Genomic DNA, 13,499 nt, shown 5'->3' with positions numbered 1-13,499 from the left:
TGCACTGGCATGGCTGTGCATCCATAGTCTGCACAATGCAGGCAAATCAGCCTTTCATCCAAGGTGACACAGTTACCTCCCTCCCTCCCTTTTTGCTGCATCCTTCAGAACTGGAAACTTTAGCTCAGTTTCACTCCAAAAGTTAGTTGTACCTGTTAAACATCAATCAGCATCCCCATACTGAGAGTTTGCAAGAATGCAACTGCAGCACATCTGTCAACTGCATCTCCACTGACTGTGGAGGGAGCATATATCCCTAATTCAGGCACCTTTTGTGCCCAAGATTAACTTATATGAATCCATCTGAAATAAGTAAGTTCTTTAATAGTGGTTGTATTTCTGTGGGCTTATCCAGCACCCAGGAGAATGGGTCTGCAGCCATTGTGGAATACAGATAAAAATAACATAAAAATAAGTGTGCAGAAGTTGCATGGCTTGTGAAGTGCAGAGTCTCAAGCTCTGGTAGGAAATCTGCCCTGGTCAAGGGGCTCTTGGCAGGCTCAGGGCTATGCATCTCAGAGCCCCACCATCAGATGCAGGCTTCATGGAAAACAAATATACCAGGTCTTTAAGAGGGGTGGCTTTGGATGCTAAATTTTCCTACCTGAGCCAACAAGTGACCACTTGATAAGAGCACTTGTTCTCTACACCCCATTACCAATAGTGAGAGGATGTCAATATTCAACATGATGGAGTCCTCTCACCACTGTGGATAGGAGCACTACCTTTGTCTATATTTCTGGGCCCTGGGGTCACATCTGCTTTTTTCTCTGAACAGCAACTGTATAGTCAGACAGCCAGCACAGCACAAGGATTTTGTTCTGTTTTTTTAAAGCCTGCTTGCAGCCATGAGGTGTTGAAATTCACACTTCTTTTCAGCTGCTGAAGCAACAATCTCGGATGACATAGCACAGAAGTGAGGCCAGCTCATTATCAGAGAGAGATATATCATAAAACAAAATAAATGACAAAGAAAAATGGGCCACTGTAAAAGCAAATTAAAACAGTGCAAGGCAGTATCATAAACAAACAAAAAACAAGGGAAAAAAACATACAAGAGCTCATACCACTCTTTCAAGCCACAAAAATACTCAAACAAGTGCAGCAGTATTGAGTGGAAACTACACAACAGAACTATAGTCCAGCTGCTTTATTCTTTTCTTATAAAAATGGATCTAATATTAAACATTGCAGCTCCTTGTTAGAACATGAGGAACTAATGCTGGCTGCACACCATGAATCACAGTGAGTATCTATCTGCAATTAAATTTACTGGACTTTGAACAAACTGAACTAATAGCTAAAAATACAGTCTAGTTCTTTTTTCTAAAATCCCACTTCTGCCCATCCTAACAGTTCAGTGATGGTTTGCTGTGAAGGTACCAGACCCTTCTCTTTCCAAAAGAGATGTGATGCAAGCTCTGACTCATTGGTGTGGAGAGATATTCAAGCAGACAGCTCTCTGAGCTATCAGTTCTTAACTTCTGCATTGCCTGGACATGATGACAGGAATCTAGAAGTTAATTACCTTGCAATTTTCCTTCCTTAAAATTATTTTGTAAGACTGGCTTCTGTCTCCTGCTGTAAGACTGTGGGAACACCATCACTGCCTGTGTTTGGTCCTGAATGCAGTGGCAGAAGATAACTGAAAGATATTATCTTCTTGCTGCCCACAGAGATAAAGCAAGAGAAAAAAAAGGGTGGATTTTAACATCAGAATTACCACATATATCGTGATTTCTCTAAAAGTCACAAAGGTTCCCACACTGGAAGTCTGATTTAACAGAAATATCATCCAAAGATAAACTGATAAGTGGCTGTATCTAGTTTTGCATAGGCAGCTGTCTAATACCATGCAGCCAAAGCTTATTGGATTGAAGGATTTCCTACAACACATGTAGATGAACCCCTTACAATATGAAATTGAGTGTGTTGCCATGCATAAAACCAAATTCAAGCATCCACATCCACAAGTCAAGCATGGAAAATTATAATTATTCTCACGTAGTCATGTCACTGCATCGTTTGGAAACTTCACCAAATACTGTTAATCTTGCAACACATTTGGCAATTCAGACAGTAGATATAAAGTAACTCCATAAAGTAGGGATATCCCCAGTATCCAGCACATGTATCTTCCTAAATCAGTTGCATTTGTTTAAAATAACCAGCGGATCCGACTTAAGAGCACACACTCCTTGAAAGTGAAACAAGTTTTCTCAGAGGAGTGCTGCCTCAGAACTTGTGCCAAAACTATAATTCCATTTAGCTGGCAACTTCATCTTGACAAGAAATAAGTACAATTATATTTTCAAAATTTTTTGTCCATGAAAACAAAGAATCTCTATGAGCTCATTAAAAACAAATCATGCTAGACAAGACTTCTGCAAAACTCATGGTGGTGGCAGAATTATCTTCATTATAAGTTGTACACTTTACCTGATAAAGTGTCATAGAAATTTGTAACAAGGGAAAGAGCTGTAGAGGCAAATTTAGGAAATCAATTTGTTCAGTGAGAGACTAAATTAACTATGTAAACAGAGTAGCAAATTTTGTAACCTTATTTTCCAAACAATACATTTTTCCCCCTATATCATGCATTGTTTTTGTCTCATTCTCTCTGTTCTCAGACCAGGAGCAGCACTATAGCAAAACAGCTAAATTGTGACTACCATTGGTAAAACTCTCATTTTGAAAATCATGTCCCTGTCCTGTCTTGGAGTAGGGATCATTGTGCTCCACAGAGGGGGTGGCTCAATCTGGGATAAATCTGAGAGTCAGGATATTATTAGTGCTGATGGTCATTGTCTCTTGGGAACACAGTAAGGATTAACCACAGACTAATGACCATTCCTGGCCCCCAGGGAGGAGTTTGGGGAGTAGACAAGGAGGTTTTCAGCCTCATGTGTGACCCTGGAGCTGCCCTGGGGACAGCCCCTGTGCAAGCTGAGGGACAGCCCCAGTGGTGTCCCCTGGCACAAGGACAGCCGTGGTGGCCAGGGCTGGGCACAGCTCCTGCCAGGGGCTGAGTGGGGCAGTGGTGCCCAGCCATGCCCAGGGTGGCACTGCCCAAGGTCTCCCTGGCTGCCATCTCCAGTCCCACCCAGACTGATGGGCTCATGTGCAAATGCAGGTCACGCTATGGCTCACACCAAAACCTGCTGGCAGCTCCATCTTTTCCTGCTTTCTCAAGGAAGTGGGACTTGCACAATCACACTGTCTGCTGTCCTGACCCTTAGATGAACCCCCACAATAGACAAATCCTGAGTCTGTTGGCCAAGTTTAACCATGCAAGGGGAGGATTTTACATTTCAGGGTGTCTGAAAGATAAAAGCAACTTCTGAATGCCACGCAAATCTGTGATGGGGACACCACAGCAGTTGCTCCAGCACAAGAGGATCCCTGTGAGAGCTCTCCAGCCCCAGGGTTTGTGTCTGCTCAATGTACAGAGCCAGCCCTGGCACTGCCAGTGTCCTGCCCTCAGGAGCACTGGGGCACCAGGGAGGTCATGGGGAGTCACCTCACTCCCCAGTAATCGGTGGCCGCTGAGGTGCTGCAGGACCTCGGGCACCTACCAGAGGAAATCAGGCCCCTTTACAGCTTCTTGGTCCCCTCTTTGTATTAATCTGCAGAAGAAAAATCCCAGTTAAAGGTCACAGCAACACAGATAAATTTGCAAAAAAGGGTTGTCAAGAAGCCAATATTTTAATGTCTGATAGTTCCAAGTGCATGACACTGACACAGCATGGAAACATGACACTATTCTAATATAACTTCTGATGTTCACATAATCTGGATATTACCATTCTGAGACACATTTTTAAAAGGAATTCCACTGCCTTATTATTTTTTGGAATTTTTTGTTGAAATAGACAGACCTATAACTCACATGAAGCAATGGTGAAAACTAAAGAACTTAAACAGTTTTCCAGTGTTTTCTCTTGTGGAGATGAACAAGCATTTTTGGAAACCATTAAGCCCTAACGCTGAAGGGAAGGCAGTAAGGGAAATCTGATAAAAACACTAGAACCACCAGTTTGCAGTCTGTTGACAACAACATTTTCTAACTTTGAAAGTATCATAAAAATGTGTATTTCCTTCCTTTCTGTATGCTCACCAGTAATTTCTGGAGAGAGCTACCCTGATCTCCTAGAGAGCATCACACCTTATGGTACCAGCCACAGCAGGATGTGCTCTGTGCCCTTGGGAAACCCAGGATCACCAAATGGAATGGCTGAGGAGGAAGGGAAAGGGAAATCTTCTGATTTTGGACAGCAACCATGAGAATAGCATGCTGCTTCTTTAAATCATTTCATAACTAGAACTGATAATGTATGATTTAGTTTCTGTAGAAGAAGAAATTGGAACCAGCATTACTTTGTTCAGTTATGTTTACTTATAAGGGAGGAAAAACATCCTGTGTCCTTGAAAGCAAAAGGAATCAAGCAGCTGAAAAGGCAGGCTTTTCTTACAAATCAAATCCCCTTTTTAGCTAGCAATCTGGCCAAAGGTCCTCTTTTTAACTATTTTTAACACTGCCAGACTATTGGTGCTTCTGTGGCTGCAGTGATCCCTTTCTTACTGTCCTGTCTCAGTTTCTGTTTCTTCTGCCCCCCCTCACAGAACAACAAGCATCTGTCTTGGTTTGAAAAGATAGGTGTCTGCTAAGGAAGGCAGGAGCCACCCCTGAAATGGAACATGTAAACCTCCTCCCTCTGAACTGTTATAATTTTGAAATTAAGGGGGCTTTCAGGCAAAGGTATGGGAGCAGGAATAACAGTTCTTTATTAAGGAACAAAAATAAAATAAAATAAAATAAAATAAAATAAAATAAAATAAAATAAAATAAAATAAAATAAAATAAAATAAAATAAAATAAAATAAAATAAAATAAAATAAAATATGCAGTAATACAAAACAGCACTGACAGAGTCAGAATACTGGTAGCAGTCCAATTGGAATTGTGGCCGCAGCTCTCCTGGAGTGGCAGATGTGCCACATCTCAAGATTATATCCAGGTAGGAATGATTGGCTCCTCCTTCTGGGCAGAGCACCTCACAATGGGTTGATGTCATGTTTATCAGCCATGCAGTGACACTCAATGGCCCATTAACAGCAGATGTCTCCCCAGAGGGAGGATGGGTTGTTGAAGAGATAAACTGCCCAATTAACAGAAGATAACTGCCCCAGCAGATAGGAATAGAATACACCCCCCCTTTCCAACCTAAGACAACATTTAACAAATTGAACTCAGTGAAAATTCTTTACCTGGAAAACAGCTCCTACAGTTTTGGTTACCTGGTCCATAAAAGATCCCTTTTCTTACCAGTTTATTAACATTTACCTAAATATATTAAAACTATTTACTCCTCAAAATGCCTAATTAATGTTCAGATGTAGCCAAATGATAGCAGCATGCAATCTTGATTAAAGACACCTAGCATGACTTGGCCTACGGAAGTATTACACAGAATTTCAGCTCTGGTGTGCAGAGCTAAAAGCAACAGTAAATCACACAGCACCACAGTTCCTACAGCAACAGAGTGTTTGCAGTTAAGAGAGTTCAGTTATCAGTGAAAGAAGCAAATGTAAAAAACTAAATGTAGCTTGGGGGCAGAAAAAAAAGAAACTTTTAAGAAAAGACTGAAGAAATTGCCAGATCCTCAACTAAAGTCAATCAGTATATCTTTGGTGAAGGTGATGAACTTCCTTAATGTAACGGAGCTAAAAAAGCTGCACAAAGCAAGTACTAGAAATTAGGATGGTCACAAAAGTACCAGGCAGGGGGAAAACATCAATTAATGAAAACTATTTTCACTTTGCATTATCTAACAAAAGAAAAAAAAAGCTTTAAATAATGTGCTTATTATTAATCAGATGAACAGAACATTACAATATTCTGCTTATAAAGGAAATAACCCCACTCTCACAAGTACTGCTGACAGTCTCTTCTTGTGATCTGTGCAGACTTCCAAGCCTCTTCAGACCTGTAATAATAATCCTGAAAAGCATAAAGTGGCTGGGCTGTGGCAACCACTTCTAAAGTGTGAGGAACAAAGAGGGAAGCATCCCTTCCCAAAGGGAGAGCAGCTGGACAAAGACAAGCAAAGCACGTGCAGGTTTTGTGGTGGGATAGGGATTTTTTATTAATCCTTTGGTGCAGCTCCAGCTTTGTAGGTGTTTTTTTCCATGGTATTGTTTAGCAATAGGTCAGATCCACAAGCTTCCTGCATCTCACCTTGTCTCCTCAAAATCAGAGTGCCTTTCCTTGTCACTGTAGTGTCTCATGGTTAAATGTCCTTTTCTCTTGCTACAAAAAATTATCTTTCTCTCCAATTCAAACCTTTGAAGGACTCATGAGTCTTCCCCTATTTTCCCCTCTGTGAGACCCTCTGGAACTGGTATTCTTTTAATTCCTGTTCCTTCTTCCTATTTAAGGCCTTTCCACTTTATCTGGTAAGGCCATTAAAGTTAATGGCTCTGCATCCCTCTGACAAATATGTGGTACAGCCCCAGCAGCAAACAGCCTGTGCCGCATTAAAAACATCACACTAACAATAACATGGCCCAAAATTCTTCAGATGTGTAGAACATGCAAGCCACCCCATATGTCTGGGATCAAACAGACCTTAAATGTCATTTAAAAGATATATTTTATGGGTTTTTTTCTCACAGGGAGCAGGACTGAGCCTACTTTCACCTCACAAACAGCAGCTGAGCAGCCAAGACAATCAACCCAGATATTTAAGTAAGACTTGGGTAACAATAATTTTGGGTTTTTCCTTTTTTCCCCCTACAAAAAAAAACCCCCAAGCTGCAGAAACAAAAGCTTTTGAAATCCCCACTGCTCTGTTGGACAGGGAAAACAAATACTAAAGACATTTCAGTCACAATAGTTTTGTAGTGTTTAGTAATTATGTGTGTAGACAGCAATACATTCAACACTGGACTAGAGCAAAGACATTTTTATCTCAAAAAGCCAAGAATTCATATATACTCTGAAATCTCTGTGGTAAAAATTGTGGAAGACAGAAAGTAGTTTTCTATCTAGGACATATATGCAGAGATATGAACCACAGAAATCAAATATATATGGTTAGTGTACCAATTTTTCTGCATTACTTTGGATATGTGGTGAATATTAATGAAAGCCATCAAGAAGAGATCCCATCTTCTATCTGTTAGAGTGATGGAGAAAACAGATAGTTGACTGTGCCTGTACTGAATAAAACTGGAAGGCCTTTTCAACTATAGAAACTATAGAAATCAGTTTAGAACTGATTCTCTTAAAACTGCATTGAGCTTTACTTACACATCAGCTCATACTTCTGCTGCCTACCATGACTTTACTTTCCAGAAACTCACTTCAATATAATTTTTAAAGGAAAACTTAATATTTTTAAACATTAATTTCAGAAAATGGAAATTAATTTATTAAGTTATAAATTAATAAATAAATATAATAAATAAATTAAGTTATAAATAATAAGTTATAAAATAATAAATAAATTAAGTTATAAAATCTGACCTTTGGGCTCATTTGAGGTGTTTTTCCTTAATGATGTACCAGTACATTTTATGTAAATGTAAATTGATGAATTTGGTGGTTCTGTGGTCTCCAAAAACTAGAGTAGAGAATAACCAGGCCACCAGTTTTTAAAGGAAAGATGTAAGGGGAATCTGAGATACCCCTGTAGGAGAACATGCATATAATTTAATAATCTAGAAAGGAACTAGCAGGTGCTCAGTTAAACTATAATTATTCTGCTTCACCACAGAGAGTACTGAGGTCTATTAAGACAGAAAATAGTTTGAATTTTTTCTTTTCTTATAAGTTGCCAACTTTTTAACAAAGGGGCAGATCGAGTAGCATATGCAGTCATTGTGATCTGCTCTGACCAGTGCTGGCTAATTAGGGCTGTGGCTAATTTATTTTTAAAAGATGGCCTGAGTTAGAATCTGAAAGCTCTTGTTAGGTAATACAAACAAGAACTGAAGACATGTTACAGCTGAGAATGAAACAGCACTTGTACTTCTCATCTACAGTGGAGGCTGTAGGTGCCACTGGCTGCAGTCCATTTCACAGAAACAATTTTTACTCAAGGAAGACAGCATCTATTTCAAGTGTGAAATAACCTGCTGGTAAACTCCAATGTTTGAAAAGGGCCACTAAAAATTAGAAGGCTGAAGTAATAAGTGGTGGGCTTAAATGGAAAACATTAAAGAAGGCTTTTTTGTCTGTAAATAATCTTTTCCAAAAATCAGTTTTGTTTCATTTGAAGAAACATCAAATAGCTGTGTGGAATATTTTCCCCAACACCTTGAACTAAATGCCTCTCCTAAGACATCAACAGGGCCAGAAGATTTGCCATTCCTGCTTCGCATTTTCCCAAAGGATTAGGCAGGACTGGTAGAACTTGTATATGTAAATGTATAAATAAATATACAAATGTGTGCATATGTATGGGGCAGCTCGTGCAGCAAGGTTACTCCCTGGAGTGGTGTGGCTCAAGCCAGAATAATGCTGAAGATGTGCTCATTGTTTATACCACCAGAGCACTGAATTATGTGTTGTCCTGTATGCTCCTTCCCCAGGAAAGGTGAAATTTTGAAGAAATGCAATCAGGTGTGATGGTAATAAGACCAGCCTGAAGGAATCCTATCCCTGTCCACCTGCTCCACTGCTCCAGGGGAAAAGTGGGTGGTGAATGCTGAAGCCAGGGTGCCTTTTAATGACATGGTAAACACCACAGACTTAAGAACATATATTAAACAGCATTCAGTACAAAAATTCTATATTTTCATACTTTTACATGACTAGGTCAAGATAAGTATGTCTACAGCAAAATTTCAAGTTGAAGCTCATTATACTACTCATTGTATACTGTTAAGAAAACATATATATATATGTCCTGGATTGCCAAGAAAATTTCATTCTATTTGCCATCTATATGGCAGTTGTCTTCTGTTAAGTGGGCAGTTTTCCTTATCTCTTCCATAGCCACTCCTCCCTCTGGTGAGATATCTGCTGATAATGGACTATTGAATGTCACTGCATGACTGATAAGAACCACAGCATCCCATTGTGAGATGCTCCACCCAGAGGGAAGAGCCAAGCATTCCTACCCAGATACAATCTTGAGGTTTTGGAACACCAGTATGGCTTCTCCACTGGATTTCCCAGAGGAATATTGCCTCTTCCACTGCATCTTCAGAAGAAGACTACACCCTTCTACAGGATCCCTCAGAACCACACCTGACACTCCAGGAGGGCTGCAGCCACAATTCCAATGGGACTGCTACCAGCACCCTGACCCACAGGGTGTCAGGTTGGGTTCTGACTCTGTCAGTGTTGTTTTGTATTTACTGCATTGTTTATTTTATCTTTTTATTTTCTTCCCTAATAAAGAACTGTTATTCCTTGTCGGGAGTTAGTTCAAGCATGGCTTGAAGAAAAAGGCCATGAAGGCATACAGTGAGAGAAAAGTAAAAGGTAGTTGCAAAGCAGTTCCAAAAGCAGTTCCCAGCCTGATTTCTATAAACAATTAGACTCTCTCAGGCATCACTTTATAAACAATAAGGTTCTCAGACAGTCTTCCCATAACAAGCGAAACACCCTCTCTGGGAAAAGATGGCACCCTGGGAACAGATATGGAAGTTTTGGGAACCTTTCATATCACAGTGGGAACACTGGTTCTGTTTTGTGTAAACAATTATCGGTATTGTAAAACAAAAGGAGTGGTTAGAGTTTTCTCTGTTAGCCTATCATAAACCTGGATTTTGGAATATGCATGAAGTTAATTAACACTGTTATTTAAAGTGACTGATCGATCAATAAATCGGAGTTCAATGCATTAAAGGATGGTCGTCTCCCCTTCACTTCAACAATTCCTGCTCCCATATTCTTGCCTGAGAGCCCCCCCTTAGTTTCAAATTTTTAACAATTCGGAGGGAGGGGGTTTACATTTTCCATTTCAGGGGAGGATCCTGCCTTCCCTAGCAGACACCTGGCTTTCCAAACCAAGACAATATTAAAAAGATATGGTCAGCTCAACTTCTAAGAATACTCAAGTCTATGTAATATTTCAGATATTTGGCTACCTGTTTGCATTCACAAAGGTCTTTCTTTAAAGTGAAAATATAGCACTTTTCCCCCTGCAATGTTCAACTTTCTCTTTCTTAAACAGCAAAGGGATACTGCTATTTAGATTGCAGGAACAGCAAGAAGAACATCTGCCTGTTTAAATCTTCCCTTTCTGAAAACATGGCTTGTTTATTTATTTACTTAAAATTTGATAATTGATAATTGGTTTTGTAAAAACAGCAATAAAAGGAACAAACCAGAGTTATGAACTCAAATTACTACAACAGTAGGCTTAGATTCAGAGGTATAAAACATGCTATGTTGTTAACTGGTAAATCAGGATGGAATTCAGCTCTTCCAAAAATGGCAAGGTCACGTACTGTCTGATCACATTCATACTACATGCAGTTTTATTTCACTCAAAATCTTTGTCATTTTAGTTGGTGTTGATCTAAGATGTTAGAAATTATTGCAGTCTACAGAAACAAGGGGGGGGGGGTAGAAATCAGTTGTTAAACACGTCTGACTCTTGGAGATAATTCAAATGGAAAAAAATCCAGGTCATTGGCCTTTTTAAATAGACCCCCGGCAATATTTACTCCTCCATAAATAGCACAGTCACATGAAATAAAACTGTGTTCAGTAAAGCCTGCAAAACAAAAGAACAATTTACAGACTGAAAGGCAAACTGTGGCTCATGTGTTCGCTGGGGAGGATTAAGCGAGCTCGCTGCACGGTCTGTGCCGAGTGATTGCGGTGTCAGTTCCGCCGCAGGCAGAGCGAGGCAGGTCACACAAGGTGCTCCATCCTCCAGCAGGGGCTGGGCAAAGCCAGGATCCTGCTCCAGACTGTGACTTGTGAGGGAAAGCTTGGCAGAAAGGAGCTCCAGTGCCTCTACCCTCGTGACTCTGAGCACATCTACATTAGGAAAGATCCCGGGCATTCCTGCGCTGCTTTCACGCAGCCACCACCGCGCTGGGGCTGCAGGAAGGGCAGCACATTTCCCCGACGTAGACAAGTCCTAACATGGAGGCACAGCCTTCTGAAATACCAGTAAGGCCATTTAGTGCATCTGCTTGCAAAAATAGATATATTTGGATGTTACAGACAAAAGGACAAATGAGTAAATTACTATAAACATTATTTACATTTCTCTAAAGCTCATGTCAATCTCTTCTGCGTGCTTACCCGCACTTATGACTCTATTTCAAGTCTTACTTTTAAATTTTTTTTCCCAAAGATCTAGCTCTGGAAATAATGTTATTACATAAAAGCCACAGCTGTCTCTTCTAAGTCTCTTGCAGCTCTGAAAACACTTAAAAACTGAACCAACTGCACACAAAAACCCCTACAACAAATCAGTACTATCCACAAGGGCATGTGACTTCATTTCATTCATTAACCAGGGAGTGGAAGGATTGATTTTAATTAAATCAATATTTAGGACTCTTCCTGACTGGTATCACTCATTCTGGTTTTGCCAAATGAGGTTAAACAATGCTGCTGAAAAGGTATTTTTGGGGCCTGGGCCTGGTTTGAGGCAGATTTGCAGGTGATGGGTGCCAGCCCAGTCACCAGTGGGCCGTGCAGAGCTGCCTGCTTGGAGAACTTGGCTCTGTTTCCAGCTGCTGAGTCGCAGCAGAGACACACGGAAATATAAAAATACTTTTCTGCTATTATTCTCCTCAGAGAATAGAACTACAAGGGAATAGAGTTACAATTCTAGATGCAGACACAATACAGAAAGTTTTTTGCACAGTAAAAGTGCTTGGAAACCCTGGTAGAGCAAAGCCTTTCCACCTCGGATTTAGGGAGAGATTTTCCCTATCCTCTTCATTTCTCTGCACAACAGCCTGCATATATATCTGGTTTGCAACTCTTGGCCATGTTTTGTACTTTCCTGGCTGCCACATTCATCAAGCTTCCAAGCAGCTGATTCTTAGCATGCAGTAATTCTTGTTAGCCTGCTAAGAAGCTGACAGAATAAACCTTGCTGTTTGTTTAATTCCCTTCACTGAGCATTAGGAATTACTTCTGAAAGAACTCGGGCTTCCAGGTGCTCTTTTTTACATGCAAGAATTTCATACCAGAAGTAGTTCCCTCTCATTTCCTAAACGCTGTGTTGAACAATCTTTAAAGCTGAAGATAGTGCTCATGGGCATTTATGAGGCTCTGATTTGCCACAGACAAAAGCATGTAGGACGTGGTAGTGGAAAGGCTACAGTGTTTTTTGTTGCTGGCAGTGGCAGCTGGCGACATTTTTGCATTTCAGTGAATACAGGTGCCATTTATTAGATTTAAAAATGCTATGAATCCAGTCCTCTTGCTGAAGATCTTTACCCATTTGTATACATAAAATGCAAATAAATATTCAGCACCGAGAACAGATTAATTAATACACATATGCTCATGTTTTGTAGATTCTTACAAAGGAAATATCATTATGGCAGAGATGCTAACTGACTTTGAAAGCTTAGTTGTAAACCTATGTCCCTAAAGGGTGCTTTGCCTCTTACTGAGCCAGAAAGATTGCTGATGAATTCTCAGACAGCACTGTTTACACCCAAAATGACAGCTCAAGACACAGGCAGAATTAAGGAGTTAAACTCGGATACATCTTCATTGGACTATCAGTTACAATAAGCAGTGTATTTTTGCTTGTGCATACAAAATTCTTAAAATACATTCTTTATTTGCAACACAATCACACTGGATTGTCTGAGAGAAGACTCAATTCAAAGGTTTTTAAAATCACAACAAGAATCAGAGCTAGTTTTAACAATCCCTTGCCTGCATATACCCATACACATGGTTTTGCCTGGAAAGGCTGTGTCTTAGTTTACAAGATGTACCTGGAGGTGTGTATTCTATTCCCATCTGCTGGAGGTGGGGCAGTTACCTTGTTTTAATTGGGCAGTTTGCTTTATCTCTTCCACAACCCATCCTCCCTCCAGGGAGATATCTTCTGTTAATGGGCCACTGAGTGTCACTGATAAGCTACATCATCCCATTGTGAGAGGCTCCGCCCAGAGGGAGGAGCCAAACATTCCTAACTGGATATAATCTGAGACTTGGAACACCCTAGGCAGCCTTTTCCTCTGGATCCCAGAGGAGCAGCCTTTTTTCCACAGGATTCCCAGAGGAAGTCCAGATTCATCTACATCACCACTGGACCTTCAGAGGAAACCTACACCTTTCTACAGGATCACTGCTCCAAAAGAGCCACACCTGTCACTGCAGGAGGACTGCAGCCACCATTTAATAGGGCTGCTACCAACACCCTGACCCACAGCGTGTCAGGTTGGATTCTGACTCTGGAAGGAGTTGAGGATGGAGACCAAGGAGGACAAATCCCTGCGGCAGAACCTCGTGGAAGAGGCCATTTTGAGAGGCTCCACGGTGCAAGAATCTAACA

The sequence above is a fragment of the Ammospiza caudacuta genome, chromosome 3 (assembly GCF_027887145.1).
Source record: "Ammospiza caudacuta isolate bAmmCau1 chromosome 3, bAmmCau1.pri, whole genome shotgun sequence".
Taxonomy (NCBI): domain Eukaryota; kingdom Metazoa; phylum Chordata; class Aves; order Passeriformes; family Passerellidae; genus Ammospiza; species Ammospiza caudacuta.
This window is presented reverse-complemented; position numbering follows the sequence as displayed.